Source organism: Chiloscyllium punctatum, chromosome 36, assembly GCF_047496795.1.
Source record: "Chiloscyllium punctatum isolate Juve2018m chromosome 36, sChiPun1.3, whole genome shotgun sequence".
Lineage (NCBI taxonomy): Eukaryota > Metazoa > Chordata > Chondrichthyes > Orectolobiformes > Hemiscylliidae > Chiloscyllium > Chiloscyllium punctatum.
Window position 1 is genome coordinate 71,247,036 of NC_092774.1, and position 18,818 is coordinate 71,265,853.

The 18,818-nt window shown below is 46.1% G+C and overlaps 1 long non-coding RNA gene across 1 annotated transcript in view; it reads right to left on the reverse strand.

The window, feature by feature from the left end:
* The window catches only part of LOC140460658 (uncharacterized), a 40,687-nt gene extending 27,992 nt beyond the window's left edge, over positions 1 to 12,695 (reverse strand). Inside the window, exon 1 of the long non-coding RNA XR_011954264.1 lies at positions 12,511 to 12,695. This is a non-coding gene — a long non-coding RNA (uncharacterized lncRNA). The remainder of the gene's footprint in view (positions 1 to 12,510) is intronic.
* Between the last annotated feature and the right edge of the window lie 6,123 nt (positions 12,696 to 18,818).

Sequence of the window (18,818 nt, forward strand, 5' to 3'; positions counted from 1 at the left end):
GGGCTGATGGGTCAAGGAGTGGCAGATAAAGTTTCATTTAGATAAATGTGAGGTGTTGCATCTTGGAAAGGCACATCAAGGCAGGATTTACACACTTAATGGTAAGGCTGTGGAGAGTGTTCCTGCATCAAGAGACCATGGAGTGCAGATTTGTAGTTCTGTGAAAGTGGAGTCACAGGTAGACACGGTAGTGAAGAAAGCATTTGGTGGCGCTTGCCTTTATTGAGCAGAGCATTGAGTACGGGAGTTGGGAGTCATGTTATGGCTGTACATGACATTAGTTAGGGCACTTTTGGAATACTGCATTCAGTTCTGGCCTCCTATGTTAGAAAGATGTTGTGAAACTTTAAAAGAGTTTGGAAATGATTTACAAGGCTGTTGCCAGAGTTGGAGGGTTTGAATTATAGGGAGAGGCTGAAAAGACTGCGGCTGTTTTCCCTGGAGCGTAGGAGGCTGAGAGATTACCTTTATAGAGGTTTATAAGGGGCATGGATAGAAGTCTAAAGTGAGGGAGAGAGAAAAAGAAATTTACATTGCAGTGAATCTGCACAGTTACTGAACATTGCAGTGCATCTGGGACAGGTTAATGAACAGCAAACTTCACAGCTGACCATGGAGGAACCTGTGTGGGGGAACTCACAGAACAGGAACAGAGAAGTGTATAGTCTTTAACGCGTAACTTAGCTGTAAGTCTGCAGTTGTGAATGGAGTGGATTCTTGCTTGATTATATGTTTTACTGACATCTGTCTCTTGATTAAATTTTAAAAATATAAACCACAAGTACTGTGTTAGCCCGGAGCACTTTTTTAGAGCAAAAAGATGGTGCTATTTTCTGGGTCTGTAGATTGTGAAGGCCTTTATGAGAGTGATATTCTCTTCCTGTCAGATGTGGGTGATTAGGGAGAGTATCCATGTTACTGATGATTATGTCTGCAGTAAGTGTGTTTGCTTACAAATCCTATTGGATTGCGTGGATAAGTACCTCGAACTGTCGCTGCAAATGAGTAATTTACAAGACCTGGGTCTATGATGGTTTGGCAATGATCGGAAGGGAGAAAAGCCACAGCTACAGTAAGGGAGATGGGTTAACTCCAGGAAAGGTAGGAGGGGTAGGCAGGTAGTGCAGGAGTCTTCTGTGGCTGTCCCCATTTCAAACAAGTCTGCTGTTTTGGAAAATGTAGGGGGTGACGGTCTCTCAGGGAATGTAGCACAAACAGCCAAGTTTCCGGTCTCGAGACATGCTCTCATGCAATGAGGGGTACGTTGGGTTCCAAGTAATCAATTGTGATAAGGGGCTCTCTAGTCAGAGGTACAAACTGACGCTTCTGTGGTTAGCAGCGAATAATCAGAATGGTGTGTCGCCTCCCTGGTGCCAGGATCAAGGATGTCTCCGAGAGGGTGCAGAATGTTCTCAAAAGGGAGAGGGACCGGTTGGAGATCATTGTACACATTGGAACCAATGACATAGGAAGGGAAAAGGATGCGATTCTGAAGGGAAAGTGTAGAAAGTCAGGCACAAATTTTAAAAAAAAGAGGTCCTAGAGTCAAGAAAAATCTGGATTACTGCCAGTGCTATGAGCTAGTGAGGGTTGGAATAGAGAGGACAGAGCAGATGAATGCATGGCTGAGGAGCTGGTGCATGGGAGAAGGGTTCACATATTTGGATCATTGGAATCTCTTCTGGGGTAGATGTGACCTGTACAAGAAGGATAGATTGCACCTGAATATTGGAAGAGAGCTAATATACTGGCAGGGAAATTTGCAAGAGCTGCTCGGGAGGAATTAAACTAGTAAGGTGGGGTGGGTGGGGAGGTACCCAGGGAAATAGTGAGGAAAGAGATCAATCTGAGACTGGTACAGTTGGGAAAGGGAGTGAGTCAAACAGTCAGGTCAGGAAGGGACAAAGCAGAGAGCAAGGTAGGACTAACAAATTAAACAGCATTTACTTCATTGCAAGAGGCCTAACAGGGAAGGCAGTTGAACTCCAGGCTTAATTAGGAAGATGGGATATGTTATCATAGCAATTACAGAAACATGGCTCCGGGATGGGCAGGACTGGCAGCTTAATGTTTCAGGATACAAATGGTACAGGAAGGATAGAAAGGGAGGAAAGAGATGAGGGGGAGTGGGGTTTTTGATAAGGGATAGTATTCCTGTTGGACTTAAGGAGGATATTCCTAGGAATACATCCAGGAAGGTTATTTGGTTGGAACTGAGAAATAAGGAAGGGATGATCACCTTATTGGGATTGTGTTGTAGACACCCTCATGGTCAGTGGGAAATTGAGAAACAAATTTGTATGAAGATTTGAGTTACCTGTAAGAGTAATAGGATGGTTATTGTTTGGGATTTTAACTTTTCAAACAGAGACTGGGATTGCCATAGTGCTACGGGTTTAGATGGAGAGCAATTTGTTAGAAACGGACCTAAGGGGCAAGTTTTTCATGCAGAAGGTGGTGTGTGTACAAAGCTGCTGGAGGAAGTGGTGGGTGCTGGTACAATTATGACATTTAAAAGGCATCTGGATAGGTATATGAATAGGAGGGGTTTAGAGGGTTATTGGCCAAATGCTGCCAAATGGAGCTAGATTAATTTTGGATATCTGGTCGACATGGATGAGTTGGACCAAAGGGTATGTTTCTGTGCTGTGTCTCTCTCTGACTCTGGCTTGCCACTAACGTTTGCCACGTCTCTATTTTCAGTTTCTTTCTGGTGTCGGTGTCAATACCTTGTTGTCTCATTCCGACCCCACCTCCCACCGGATTGACAATGATGACTTTTGTAATCTCTTTTCACAGACTATCTGAAGACTGAAGTTTCAAAATCAACAGCTTATGCTTGACTCTCCTGCTCCTCGGATGCTGCCTGACCTGCTGTGTTTTTCCAACACTACACTTTTTGACTTTGATCTCCAGCATCTGCAGTCATTATTGTCTGACAGTCACTCAATCCATCGGGACAGCAAAGATTTTCAACTCTGATTCTGTGAGATGGAGCAATGCTTTTTGGTTCCTGTTTCATAACGTTTTCAGCATCAGTGGGACTGGATGAGAGACCCTACTGTTACAGTGCACTGAGTGTGGAGCCATAAACAGTTATACGGCCTGGAAAGAGGAATTCACACCGGGGAGGGGCTGTACATACGTTTGTGAGCGGCTGAAGCTTCAGCCATGGAGAACCCGGAGGAATCCTGCCCCATGGAGAAACTGTGGAAGTGTGGCGACTGTGGGAAATGCTTCAGTTTCGTGTCTGCCCTGGAGACTCATCGGCGCAGTCACACTGGGGAGAGACCATAAGACATAGGAGTGGAAGTAAGGCCATTTGGCCCATTGAGTCCACTCTGCCATTCAATCATTGCTGATGGGCATTTCAACTCCACTTACCTGCATTCTCCCTGTAGCCCTTAGATTCTTGTTGTCTTGAGGAATTATCAATCTCTGCCTTGAAGACATTTAGCGTCCCGGCCTCCACTGCACTCTGCGGCAATGAATTCCACAAGCCCACCAATCTCTGGCTGAAGAAATGTCTCCGCGTTTCTGTTCTGAATTGACCCCCTCTAATTTTAAGGCTGTGTCCACGGGTCCTAGTCTCCTCACCTAACGGAAACAATTTCCTAGCGTCCACCCTTTCCAAGCCATGTATTATCTTGTAAGTCTCTATTAGATCTCCCCTTAATCTTCTAAATTCCAATGAATACAATCCCAGGATCCTCAGCCATTCCTCATATGTTAGACCAACCATTCCAGGGATCATCCGTGTGAATCTCCGCTGGACACGTTCCAGTGCCAGTATGTCCTTCCTGAGGTGTGGGGACCAAAACTGGACACAGTACTCCACATAGGGCCTAACCAGAGCTTTATAAAGTCTCAGTAGCACAACGGTGCTTTTATATTCCAACCCTCTTGAGATAAGTGACAACATTGCATTCGCTTTCTTAATCATGGACTCAACCTGCATGTTGACATTTAGAGAATCCTCGACTAGCATTCCCAGATCCCTTTGTACTTTGGCTTTACGGATTTTCTCACCGTTTAGAAAGTAGTCTGTGATTTTATTCTTTTTGCCAAAGTGCAAGACCTCGCATTTGTTCACGTTGAATTCCATCAGCCATTTCCTGGACCACTCTCCCAAACTGTCTAGATCCTTCTGTAGCCTCCCCACTTCCTCAGTACTACCTGCCTGTCTACCTAACTTCGTATCATCTGCAAACTTCGCTAGAATGCCCCCAGTCCCTTCATCCTGATCATTAATATAAAATGCGAACAGCTGCGGCCCCAACACTGAACCCTGCGGGACACCGCTCGTCACCGGCTGCCATTCCGAAACCATTCCCCTGCCCAGAGTGCGGGAAGGGCTTTACCAGCTCCTCCAACCTGCTGGCCCACCAGTGGATCCATACTGCAGAGAGTCCATTCTCCTGCCCCGAGTGTGAGAAGAGCTTTGCCCAGGCCTCTACCCTCGTGGCCCACCAGCAGGTCCACACTGGGGTGAGATCCTTCCCCTGCCCTGAGTGCGGGAAGACCTTCAGCATATCCTCCAAACTGCTGGTCCACCGGCGGGTCCACACTGGGGAGAGGCCCTTCAGAGTGCAGGAAGGCCTTCAGTAATTCCTCTGCCCTGCTGAGGCACCACCATGTCCACATCGGGGAGAGGCCGTTCCCCTGCCCTGAGTGTGGGAAGGGCTTTAAACGCTCCTCTGACCTGCTGGACCACCAGCGGGTCCACACAGGGGAGAGGCCGTTCAGATGTGTCGAGTGCGGGAAGGGCTTTACCCAGGCCTCCAACCTGCTGAGGCACCAGCGGGTCCACACCGGGGAGAGGCCGTTTGCCTGCCCCAAGTGCAGGTGGAGGTTCACGTCGTCCAGTAACTTGCAGAGACACCAGAGGGGGCACCAGCAGATTCCGCTAGTGACACTGATGTGGGTCACCCCCAGGACTGAACCTCCTGCCCGTTCTGACAGTGGGTGCGTCAGCGAGCTCTCTTGGTTTTCTGCTAGACAGCACCTCCACACCCCTCCCATCTTCCCCCAACCCCAGGTTGACTCACGGGCGGCACAGTAGCTCAGTGATTAGTGCCACTGTGTCATATCGCCAGGGACCGGGGTTCGATTCCACCCTCAGGGTGACTGTCTTTGTGGAGTTTGCACATTCCCCCCCCCATGTCTGCAAGGGTTTCCTCTGGGTGCTCCCACAATCCAAACATGAGCAAGTGAATTAGCCAAGCTAAATTGTCCCAGAGTGTTCAGGGATGTGTAGGTGCAGTGTAGTGTCTAGGGGGTAATGTAGACTAATGGGGTAGGGGAATGGGTCTGGGTGGGTTACTCTTCAGAGGGTCGGTGTGGACTTGTTGGGTTGAAGGGCCTGTTTCCCTGTAGGGATTCTGTGAGCTTTGCTTGCAGTGCTGCTCACTGAGCCCAGGACTGCATGTTCCCACTGAAGTGATCCGCACAAACCTCAGATGGCATCCAAACCAATGTACCAAACTAAAGGGGTAGCCATGGGCACCCACATGGGACCCAGCTATGCCTGCCTCTTTGCTGGGTATGTGGAACAGTCCATTTTCCTCAGCTACACCTGTTCCTCCAGTACATCGATGACCATATTGGTGCCACTTCATGCTCTCACAGGAGTTTGAACAGTTCGTCATCTTTGTCAACACCTTTCACCCCGACCTCAAATTCACCTGGACCATCTCCCTTTCCAGGACCTCTCCATCTCTGGCGACCGACTAACCGTGGACATCTACTGCAAGCCCACAGACTCCCTCAGCTACCTAGATTCCGCCTTTTCCCACCCCACCTCCTGTAAAAACGCAATCCCTTATTCCAAATTCCTCTGCCGCATCTGTTCCCAGGATGACCAATTCCACCGTAGAAAATCCCAGAGGGCCTCCTCCTTCCAAGTTCGCAATTTCTCTTCCCACGTGGTCGACAATGCCCTCCAGCACATCTCCTCCACATCCTGCAACACCGCCTATGAACCCCACCCCTCCCACCGGAACAAGGACAGAACCCACCCCCAACCGTCCTCACCTTCCACCCCACCAACCTCCGGATACATCACATCAGCCTCTGCTACCTACAAACGGACCCCACCACCAGGTATATTTTTCTCTCCCCACCCCTACCAGCATTCCAGAGAGGCCATTTCCTTTGCGACTCCCTCGTCAGGTCCATGCGCCCACAACCAGTCCACACCCCACTCCCGGCCCCTTCCCTGCCACCACAGGAAGTGTAAAACATGTGTCCATACCACTCCTCTCACCTCCATCCAAGGCCCCAAAGGATCCTTCCACATCTGACAGAAATTTACCTCGACCTCCACCAGTGTCATCCACTGTATCCATTGCATCCAATGTGGTCTTCTCTACGTTGGAGAGACAGGACGTCAACTTGTGGATTGTTTCAGAGAACCACTCTGGGACACCCACAAACCCCACCGCCCTGTGGCTGAACACTTCAACTCCCCCTCCCATTCCATCAAGATCATGGAGGTCCTGGGCTGTCTCCATCGCCAAACCCTGACCACCTGACACCTGAAGGAAGAACACCTCTTATTCCACCTTGGGACCCTGCAACCACATGGGATCAATGTGGAATTCAAAAGTTTCCTCATGTATCCTCCTCCTCCTCCTCTTCCCCCCCCCCCCCACCTTATCACAGCCCCAAGTCTCCACTCGCCCTCCTGACCTGTCCATCACCTTTCCCATCTATCCGCCCCACCCTCCTCTCCGACCAATCATCTTCATCTGTTTATCACATTCTCAGCTCCCTTCTCCCCAACACCACCCCCCCCCTTCCATTTATCTCTCAGCCCTCCCGGCCCACAAGCCTCATTGCTGATGAAGGGTTTATGCCCTAAATGTGAACGAACAATTAGATCACCCATTTATGGAGTCATAGAGATGTACAACATAGAAACAGACCCTGCGGTCCAAGCTGTCCATGCTGACCAGATATCCCAACCCAATCTCGTCCTACCTGCCAGTACCGGGCCCATATCCCTCCAAACCCTTCCTATTCATATACCCATCCAAATGCCTCTTAAATGTTGCAGTTGTACTAGCCTCAACCACTTCCTCTGGCAGCTCATTCCATACACATACCAACCTCTGCGTGAAAAAGTTGCCCTTCAGCTCTCTTTTGTATCTTTCCCCTCTCACCCGAAACCTATGCCCTCCAGTCTGGACTCTCCGACCCCAGGGAAAAGACTTTGCCTATTTATCCGATCCATGCCCTCATAATTTTGTAAACCTCTATAAGGTCACCCCTCAGCCTCCGATGCTCCAGCAGCTCAAATCCTCCAACCCTGGCAACATTCTTGTAAATAGTTTCTGAACCCTTTCAAGTTTCACAATATCTTTCCAACAGGAAGGAGACCAGAATTGCACGCAATATTCCAACAGTGGGCTAACCAATGTCCAATACAGCCGCAACATGTCCGCTCAACTCATGTACTCAATACTCTGACCAATAAAGGAAAGCAAACCAAATGCCTTCTTCACTATCCTATCTACCTGCGACTCCACTTTCAAGGAGCTATGAACCTTCACTCCAAGGTCTCTTTGTTCAGCAACACTCCCGAGGACCTTACCAATAAGTGCATAAGTCCTGCTCAGATTGGCTTTCCCAAAATGCAGCACCTCGCATTCATCTGAATTAAACACCATCTGTCACTTCTCAGCCCATTGGCCCATCTAGTCAAGATCCTGTTGTAATCTGAGGTCACTCTCTTCGCTAATCACTACACCTCCAATTTTGGTGTCATCTGCAAACTTACTAACTGTACCTCTTATGCTTGAATCAAAATCATTTTGGTAGATGACAAAACATAGATGACAAAAAATGCAATCATTTGTGACAAAGAAGGAGGGAAATTTTTTGGAAGGTTGTGCAGCTTTGGAATACTTTGCGACAGAAGATAGCGGAGGCAGGACTTTGAATATTTCTAAGGCAGAAGTAGATTAATTCCTTAGCTTAAGAAGAATCCAAGGTTATGGGGATGGATACGAATGTGCAATGTATAACACAAAGTAATCAGCCATTATCTTCTTGGAGTGGAGCAGCTTAAAGAGCCGAATGGCTTACTTCAGCTCCTAATTTGGACATTCATATATTCTGCTAGCTATAATGACCTGAGTTTGACTAGCATATATTTCCAATAAGCCCATGTTGATTCTGCTCAGTCCTATCATTAATTTTTAACTGTCCTGTTGTTGTAGTACCTTTCATTATAGATTCCCTGTGCTCTCTTCCTTCTTTCTAAAACAGTGAGATGACATGTGCCACTTTCCAGTGAACTAGTGTTAACCCCCAAGCCCAGGGAATTTAGCTACTTTAAATCCTATTCAATTCACTGATGCATTTTTGTTTCATACATATGAACATCCGTCAGTTCTTCATTTATACTAGCCCCGACATTCGCCATAATTTCTGGGAGCTATTAGTATTTTCCACTGAATGACATTTCTATCACTGAACCTCTTACCAGCAACATCCTGTGATTTAAACCTGTGACCTCCTGATTCAGAGAGAAGGCTGATCCCTTGTAGCAGCTGGTCTGGTATGTATGACTGTCACCAACACTGTGGCAGTTTGGGAAATCCATTCTTGTTGGGCCAGTAAATTCTCAATTCACGCTGCTCACCATCAAAGGAGTTGACAGTGTCATGACAGTGTCAGTATCAAAGGAGTTGACAGTCAGTAATTTGATTTATCTGAAACAGATGAGATGTTTCCTGCCTCTGTGCCAAAAGCAAAGATCATGTCCAAAGAATCTGTCCCGAGTGGAGGTTTACGACTAACAATTGAAGTCCAAGACCTTTGTCCTTGGTTACTGAGAGCTTATTGCTCGAGAGGTTGGAACAAGGGGACACCTATCCAGTTCTTGGTCAACTTATCAACTATCCAGGGGCAGAGGGGCATCAACTTGTGCAGAAAGGAGCAGGAAGAAGCTAAACAGCATTCATGGGTTAAAGGAATGAGTGGAAAAAATGTTTAATGTCACCCGAGACGACAAAATCAGAACCATTTACTTTTCACCCAAGAAAGACTGATTGGAGAACCGCTAAATTATTAGAAACTAAGCACTATAAAAAGGGAAAAAAAGACTTTGGAGACCAAGTACACAAATCGTCAAAAGTAGCAGACAGGTACAAAGATCAATTGAAAAATACAAATAGAGGCCTCTATTACAAAAGAGATGAAATACATGGGGTTTAAAGTTAAGTTTCAGTTCCAAGCATCACAGAATTCTAACATCACAGATAGACACCATTGGCCTGTCATGTCTGATAATTGAATTCTGGTGGAGTTTCCTCGCTTTCAAATTTATGGTGATAAATTCTCACACCACCTCTGCACACTTCTGGAGACCTCGAGTTTACAGAATCACACCACATTCCTCTCTACCTCCTCCAGGAATAAATATTTCTCCCGAAATACTGCCAGTTCCTCAGATTACTTGGTACCCCCGAATACAATCCGCATGTCAGGAAATCTCTGGTGCTGCCCTGACACCAACAGTCACCCTTGGAACTGAAGAAAATGCAGAAATCTAAGGTGCAAAGAGACTTGGGTGTTCTAGTCCGGGATTCTCTCAAGGTAACCTTACAGGTTGAGACAGTAGTTAGGAAGGCAAATACAATGATGACATTTAATTTGACAGGACTTGAATGTAAAAGTAGGGATGTACTTGAGGCTTTGTAACACCCTGGTCAGGCCATATTTGGATTATTGTGCGCAGTTTTAGGCCCAAATCTCAGGAAGGATGTACTGGCCTAGGCGTGTGTTCAGAGGAGATTCACGAGAATGGTCCCAGGAATGAACATCTGAACAAATAAGGAATGTTTGAGGACTCTGGGTCTATATTTAATGGAATTTAGAACGATGACGGGGGATCTAATTGAAGCCGACAGAATTCTGAACAGACTGGATGTTGGGAAGATGTTTCCTTTGGTAGGAAAGGCTAGGAGCCGAGGGCACAGCCTTAGACCAAAGGGAAGACCTTTTAGAATGGAGGTAAAGAGAAACTTCTTCATCTAGAGTGGTGAATATATGGAACTCACTGCCACCGAAGACTGTGGAGGCCAGGTCATTGAGTACATTTAAGCTGTGAAAGATAGTTTCTTGAGTATGAAAGGGATCAAAGGTTACTGGGAGAATGGGGTTAAGAAACTTATCAGCCCTGACTGAATCGCAGAGCAGTCACAATGGGCTGAATGGCCTAATTTCAGCTCCTATGGTCTTATGATACTCTGATGTGTGGAGGGGTGAGGAACGGGGGGGGAAAGAGATGAAGAGAGGAATACAATTAAGGGGAAGCTGGATACAGATGAGGGAGAAAGGAAGAGAAGGAAATACAAGAAGCGTACATTAAATTAGAGAACGCATAGGAGATCTGGCATACAGAGGGATCTGGGCATATAGATCCCTGAAAGTGGCAAAGCAGGCAGGCACGTGGTCAAGAAGGCATACAGCACGCTTACCTAGAGTGTAAGAGTTAGCGAGTTATGTCACAGCTATTTATTCCGGCCACATTCATAACATTGCGTGCAGTTCTGGCCAGCATGCTACCGGAAAGACGTGGATGCTCTGGGAGAGGGTGCAGAGAAGGTTCACGAGGACGTTGCCTCTCATGAAAGCAAAAATCCTCTTTGGATTTCTTTTGATAAGCGAAAACAGGTACTAATGTGGGTCTTTTGTAAAAGCAAAGCATAAAGCAAACGTGTGATAAGTGGGGGATACCAGTTTGCTGATGAGGGATGGGAAGGGGCAATGAAGAGGGGTGGGTGGAGGCTCAGGCAGAGCGAAAACACTGATAGAGGCCAATTGAGCCGACCAGCCTGGCCCTGTGCTGGAGACTCAATGGGACAGAGACAAATGTATCTATTTCAGACACAACCTGCAGGGGTTGGACAAACATTACGCTCCATCAAGGGTAAAAATGTCCTCCATTTGCTCCTGCAGATCAATTCCATAGGGAAGGTGCTGTCAGACATCACTGGAAATAAAGTGGGTGCGAGATCAGCAAGTCCGACAGAAAGGATCCTCTTGCACCTCCCACTTCACCCACTAAACAGGGTTCAAGGAGTGACTCAGCGGCAGTAACAGCAGAATATACTGGCACTAGAGTGTGTCCAGCAGAGATTCACACGGTCGATCCCTGGAATGGTACGCCTAACATACGATGAATGGCTGATGATCCTGGGATTGTATTCATTAGCGTTCGGTAGGTTGAGGAGAGATCTAATAGAAACTTACAAGATTATGCTTGGCTTAGAAAGGGTGAATATTGGGAAGTTGTTTCCATTCGGCGGAGGAGACTAGGATCCAGGGACACAGCCTGATAATTAGAGGGGGTTAATTTAGAACAGAAATGAGGAGACATTTCTTCAGCCAGAGAGTGTGGGCCTGTGGAATTCATTGCCAGGGAGCGCAATGGAGGCCAGGACGTTAAATGTCCTCAAGGCAGAGATTGATAAATTCTTGATTATGGAATTAAGGGCTACGGGGAGAGTGTGGGTAAGTGGAGCTGAAATGTCCATCAGCCATGATTAAATGACAGAATGGACTCAATGGGCTGAATGGCCTTCCTTCCACTTCTGTGTCTTATGGTCTGAATTCATTGCTGTTGACTAGATATTCTAAATTAATCTAGTTCTAAATTAATCTAGTCCCAAATGCCAGCACATGGCCCATACTCCTCTGAACCCTTCCTATTCAGAAACCATCCAGATGCCATTCACATACTGTAATTGTACCAGCCTCCACCATTTCCTCTGGCAGCTCATTCTTTACGCTCACTACCCTGAGTTAAAAAGTTGCCCTTAGGTTTCTTTTAAGTCTTTGCTCATCCACCTCACCCTAAAGCTATTACACTTTAGTTCTGGACACCCCCAAACCCAGGGGACAATATCTCGTCTCTTTACCCAATCCATGCCTTTCATGATTTTATAAGTGTATACAAAGGCCTTTGCCACACTCGGGGAAAACAGCCCAAAACAATTCAGCGCAAACCCTCCAACACTGGCAGCATCCTTGTAAATCTTTTCTGAACCCTTTCAAGTTTCACAATGTCCTTTTGATAGAAGCGAGAGCAAAAGTGGCCTAACCAATGTCCTGTACAGCCACAACATAACCTCCCAACTCCGATACTCAGAGGATTGGGAAAGTTGTATTTTGTGGGTTTTGAAAACTGGGAAAGAATGGAAGTATAACCTGAACTTTTGAGGGTCAGTTTGGAAGCATCAACACTTCGGGGGGTGGGGGGGTGCAGAAAGATGAGGGAACGAAACCAAATGTGCCGCAGCCAACACGGAGCAAGAACAGAGGATGTAAAACTGTTGCAGCCAGCTTGAAGCTGCAATGTGGATCATTGCACGTGCTGTACTTGAACCTGATGCATTTATTTGGGGGAATGAGATGCATTTTAAAAATAAAAATAAAGTATCTCCCCCTCCCCAATTGCTATCATCCGTCCCTCCTCACCCGGGTAATTAAGACACATACCTGAATTGGCAGAGTAGATTCCCTCCTTGGATTCACTCCAGTTGCTACAAGTGAACAGATTACCCCCTCACTCTCTCCGTCCCAGGATGAGGAGTTGCCCAGAGGAGGGTGTTTCACATTGAAACTGATACGGCCACTTCTGCGTTGTGATGTCAAAAATGGGGTAGGGAGCGGGGACAGGCCGACAGGAGAACTCTGCAGCAGATGGAAGGAGAGCAGTTTGCAAAAATCCCTTCCCTTCAAAGAATCCTCACAGTGTGGAAGCAGGCCACTCGGCCCAACAAGTCCAAACCAACGTTCTGAATGGTAATTCACCCATATCCCTCCCCTTATTGCCCGACATTTATCCCAGAGTCATACACCGAACTTACACATCCCTGGACACTATGGACGGAATTTAGCATGGCCAATCCACCCTTGAAGATCTGGATCCCAGGCAGGACCCCTCCGTCTCGAGATCGGTCAAAGAACAAACGGGATGCAGACTGTAAAAAGCAAAGTTATTAGTTTAATAAAGCAAGGCAGTCTGACGCAATTCTGTACAGCAACACAGAAGTTAAAGCTTCTGAGCTCCGTGGCGAAATTGCAGAATTACTTTCGAAAAAAACATGTAAATGATGTGTAATTTAAGAGAAAGCACAGCCTTAAAAGACCAATCAAATGTAATAAGGTGACATGATTGACAGCAGGGTAGTCCAATATTTTCTAGGAAACAGATTGTTTTACTCTCAAAATCATCCCGTGCTTGCGAGTTCAAGGTTAGTTTGAATACCAAATTCATATGATTCATATTATTAAACTCCATTGTTTTCTTTTCCCCAAAGCTAACCAACTCAGCAAAGCAGCAATTCAAGTTCACAGGATCAAATCATAACCTGAAGCCATTTTAAATTGAAAAGTCATTTTGTGGTTTATAAAAATCTACATACACCTGTTGCTCCTAACAACAGCCTAAATTCAAATTTTAAATTCTCATCTTCCCCTGTGTTCATCTCCATCATTGCAAGCTCATCAGACAAGCCCCTTGCAAGGGGGAAGATGATAAAGATCGAACTTGCCCTGCTGTGTGGACTTGCCATTGCCAGCATTGGTGCACAAGGGACAGTTTACCTGTGCGATCCTGAGCAACCAGAGACTGTGTGCCAACTATGCCAGGAAGATGTCCTCGTCTGCTGAGGGACTGAGCATTACCAAGAATGACTACTGCAGTGGTCAGAGATTGAACAGTTCATTTACAGAACAAGTCTAAATGGTCTTTACCCTGTCAAGGTGTTGTGTGCCAGTTTTATACCAGTTGTGCTATGAGCTACCCTGGTAAGCCTTGCCCCATCCAAATAGGTCACACCGCAAAAGAGAAGATAGGGAAATGTTATCTTTCGATTACAATTTGTTTCTTCAAAGTCACAATAATATATTTGGCAGGGATGAAGTGGTCTGTTATGTGCTGACTTCAGCAAAAGACTCTGAACCCGACTGACACCAATGTCTTCCCAGTTATGGGATGGGTGGAACTGTTCTGGGACAATAACCGCATCTCTTACCGAAAGACCTATCTATTGAACAGCCTCAAGGAAGTCACAAAGACAGGCATGCCTCTTATTGGCAAGGTCCCTCCCTTACCTACACTAAACCTGGTTATTATTTTGAATAAGGTAAGTACTCCTCGTGCTGTAACTGTAGGAACATAGTCTCCCCTGAGTTTTGCATAGAATGGAAGAATCCAAATACAAAACAGTAATATCACTCTTTGGGATATGCAGCTCTCTGTACTTTTTTCTGTCGGAGCATTTTCAGGAGTTATTAGTCATCAAAACCGTACTTATATCGTTTGTGGTCTCCACCTTTTGGATAATGAGACAACTGCTGCTTTATTGAGATGAGGATTTAAAATTTGAATTTAGGCTGTTAGGAGCAACAGGTGTATGGAGGTTTTCATTAACCACAAAATTCAATTTTAAATAATATTTTTAAATAAATATAACAAAATGGCTTCAGGTTATGATTTGACATTGAACTTGAATTGCTGCTTTGCTGAGTTGGTTGGATTTAGAAATAAAAGAGAACAATGGAGTTTGCATTATATGAATCATAAGTAATTTGGTATTCGAACTAATCTTGAACTAGCAAGCATGGGATGATTTTGCGCGTAAAACAATCTGTTTCCCAGGAAATATCATTGGACTAACCTGCTGTCAATCATGTCACCTTGTTACATTTTATTGGTCTTTTCTTGTAATTCAGGCTGTGCTGTCGCAAAAATAAATAATGCGTAATTTTCAAGTGTAATTGTGTAATTTTGCCACGGAACACAGAAGCTTTTAACCTGTGTTGCTGGACAAATTTGTGCAAGGCTGCCTTATGTCATTAAGCTGATCACCTTGCTTTAAATAGACCGTTCTCCTGGTGATTCTTTTGACCGATCTCGGATCGAGAGAGCCGATGGAGGGGGTCCAGACCTTCACCCTAACCTGCAGAACCCCGAACACTATGGATACACTTACCTCGGCCAATCCACTCTAACCTGCACATCTCTGGACACTGGGGGTAAATTAGCATGATCAACATACACTAACAAGAACATCCTTGGGCATTATCAGTAATTTAGCATGGCTGAACCCCCCCCTAACCTGCACATCGCTGGACAGTCTGGGGAATTAAGCTCGGCAAAGGCCGAGGTTACCACGAGGTTGGAATTCTCTCCCAGAAATGACAGTTGATGGTGCCCTCACCAAGATGGCCGCCCGCGCTCCCCGCCCCAAGACAACATGCGCCTTACCCTCACAAAGATGGCGGCCGGTTGCCCGGGCAACACGAGAGCTCCTTCGCCGGTGAAGTAAACACTGGGGCCTGTGGTGATTTTATTGGAGGCCTCAGGCCTCCCCCTAGGAGTTTATAAACTCCCCAGTCTCCCTCCTCCCGCGGTTCCCAATCCGACCCTGTCTCACTGTCTCCTCTCCCCGGGGGCAGGAGCCAGGTCTTGGCGCTCGGGCCTGGCGACCTCCCCGGGATGTTCCTGAAACCTGGTCCTGTTCTGAAGGAGGATCACCGGGACCCGAAATGATTTCTCTCGGCACGAGCTGCCGGACCTGCTCAGCTTTCCCAGCGGTTCTTATTCCTTCAGCCACCGGCACCATTCTCCTCCCACACTCAGTAACACCGCCTCAGTCCCGCTGCAGGACCTGCACTGCACATGCGCCAGCTCACAAGGGGCGGGGCCCAGGTATGTGACGTCTCCTGGGTTGAGGGGGCGTGGTTGGGGAGGCCACCAAACAATCGGTGACAATGGGGGCGGGGCGATCGTTTTGCCGGCCCCCAGCCTCCAGAAAGGGGCGATTTCAAAAAGTTTCAACGTAGTGTTTTTTAAACTTTTCAGCCTGTTGTGAAATGTTATTCTGGACCTCTGGAAGGGTCAAACATTAGGAAAGGTTTAAACATAAACAAAGGGATATTAAAAAATATAAATAAAAATAGGTAAGTTAACTTACAAAAGAGACCTCGCACCAAATATCAAAAAGGACAGCAAAAGCTTCTGTTGGTATGCGAATGGGAACAGAGTCGCTGAGCTAAGAGTGGTACCTTGGAAGATGAAAACTGTGAGTTCATGGGGGAACATTGAAGTGGCAGAGATGATCTCAATTTTCATGTTGGCAGACAACAGAACTATTCCTATTAGAATTGGCAAGTCAGAGGCTATAGAAAGGGTAGAACTTAAACAATCAACATTGAGAGGGTAAAGGTACACAGGAAACTATTTGGATTGAGGACAGACAAGTCCACTGGTGCTGATGGCCTACACCCTGGCTCCTGAAGGAAGTGGCAGCGGAGATAGTGAACTCATTAGTTACAATATTCCAAAAACCTCTTAACATGGGAAAGATTCATTGCGTTTATTTAAGACTGATATATATATATGTTCCTGATTGTCAAGGGGATCAAAGGGTACGGGAAGAAAGCTGGAGAATGGAGTTGAGAAACATCTCAGCCATGATTGAATGGTGGAGCAGACTCGATGGACTGAATGGCCTAATTTCTGCTCCTGTGTCGTATGATCTTATTGTTCCATTGGATTGGAGAAATGCTAATGTAACACCTGTATTCAGAATAGGACGGAGGCCATATGTGGGAAATTGCAGACCAGTTCGTTGAACATTTGTTATAAAATCATAGAGATGTGCAGCACGGAAACAGACTCTTCAGTCCAACTTGACCATGTCAAAAGATATCCTAACCTAATCTAGTCCCATTTGCCAGCATTTGACTCATATCCCTCTAAACCCTTCCTATTCATTTACCCATCCAGATGCCCGTGAAATGCTGTAATTGTACCAGCCTCCACCACTTCCTCTGGCAGCTCATTCCATACAAGCACACCCTCTACATGAAAACGTTGCCCCTTAGGTCCCTTTCACACCTTTCCCCTCTCATCCTAAATCTATTCCGACTAGTTCTGGACTCCCCCACCCCATCGAAAAGACCTTGTCTCTTTATCCTATCCATGCCCGTCATTGTTTTATAAACCTCCATAAGGTCACCGCTCACCCTCCGAACCTCCAGGGAAAACCGCCCCTGCCTATTAAGCCTCTCCCAAATGCTCCAACTCTGGAAACATCAGTGTAAGTCTTTTCTGAACCTTTCAAGGGATCAGGCAGGAAAATGGGGGTGATGAGCAGTCTTGATCGAATGACGCGGCAGACTTGATGGGCTGAATGGCCTAATTCTGCTCCTATATTTGTGAACTTTTGAACTCTGGAGCAGGCAGGACTTGAACCCGATCCAGGGTTAGGGTCACTACCTCTGTGTGACAAGACATCCAGAAAAATATCAAATCCTCCCCATCGGGGAATTGCACCCCCAGTCTCCTGAGTCACAGTTGGGGATACTAACCACTACACTACCGAGGATGCTGGACAGTTGCAAGATGATGGAGATAGGGTTGGAGAATAGGTGGGTGTTTCAGGAACTATTATACACATGAAAGTGTGAATGGCATCCTTATGTACTGTGTAAAAACAAGGAGTGCAGATGCTGGAAACCAGAATCTAGATTAGAGTCGTGCTGGTAAAGCACAGCATGCCAGCAGCATCCAAGGAGCAGGACTAAGCCAGCCAATGATCTGACCTGTGCCACACAAACACAGTCCCCCTGGAGTGTGACCAGATGTATGTTCAGGCTGTAGGAAGAGATCCAATTCCCAGTTTGACCTGGAATGTAATCCAAACGGACACACAGGGAGCGGTGATCCACTTGCTCCACATGTGGGAAGGGATTCACTGAGTCATTCAAATTCAAACACATCATTGACTTCCTACTGGACAGAAAGGATTAAACTTCTCAGCAACAACCGCTTTAAAAAAAGTTTCATTTTTATAGTCGTAGTGAGAATCACAGTTTCTCAAACTGTGGGACAATACTAGTGATGTTGAGAGACCAGGTTTGGAATGCATGGCCGCCCAGGTAACAATGGTTGCTATGGGGCTCACAGTGATGACTGAGGGGCCGTCCCTTTAGATGCTCGGTTGTTTCTGTGTTGTTGATGAGGCGTGGCCTCATGGACTGCTCTCTGAAGTCAGATTCAAAATAAGTTTTGAAAATTATGAGAAAAATCATACCCAGAAAAGACAGTGAAAAACTGTTCACCATGGTAAAAGCATTGAGAATAAGAATGCAGATTTCAAATCCATTACAAGGAAGAAAATGTGATGTGAGAAAGAAATTTCACACAGTGAGTAAATAGATCTGGATGACATTGCATGGAACAGTGGTTGAAGCAGATTCAGTTAAGAGCATTGGAAAATTATTTGATGACAAGCAATGTACCAGTTTCCAAGGAAACGTCAGGAAAATGGCACAACATCAGAAAGCTCATTTCGAGAGCTGCATGGACACGATGGGCTGAATGGCCTGCTTCTGTGAGTTAGTAATTCAGTGGTTCATAATTGCTTATCAGGTCTTCGTCAGTTGTGAACGTCAAGCTAATATCTGCTATTTTGTATGGTCAGTCAGATCAATGTTGTATAACTGAAGGGATTGGGACTAGGACCCCAGGTATTCACAGTATGTGTCAATGATTTAGATGAGGGAACTAATTGGAATATGTCACAAATTGCAGATGACACGAAGCTGGGTGGAAGGGTGAGCTGTGAGGAGGATACAATGTTATTTGGACAGTCTGAGTGAGTGGGCAAATATATGTCAGATGCAGTTAGTGTGGATAAACGTGAGGTTATCCACTTTTCTAGCAAAAATAGAAAAGCAAATTATTTGAATAACTGTAACCTGGGAGATGGGAAGGTTCACCAAGAACTAAT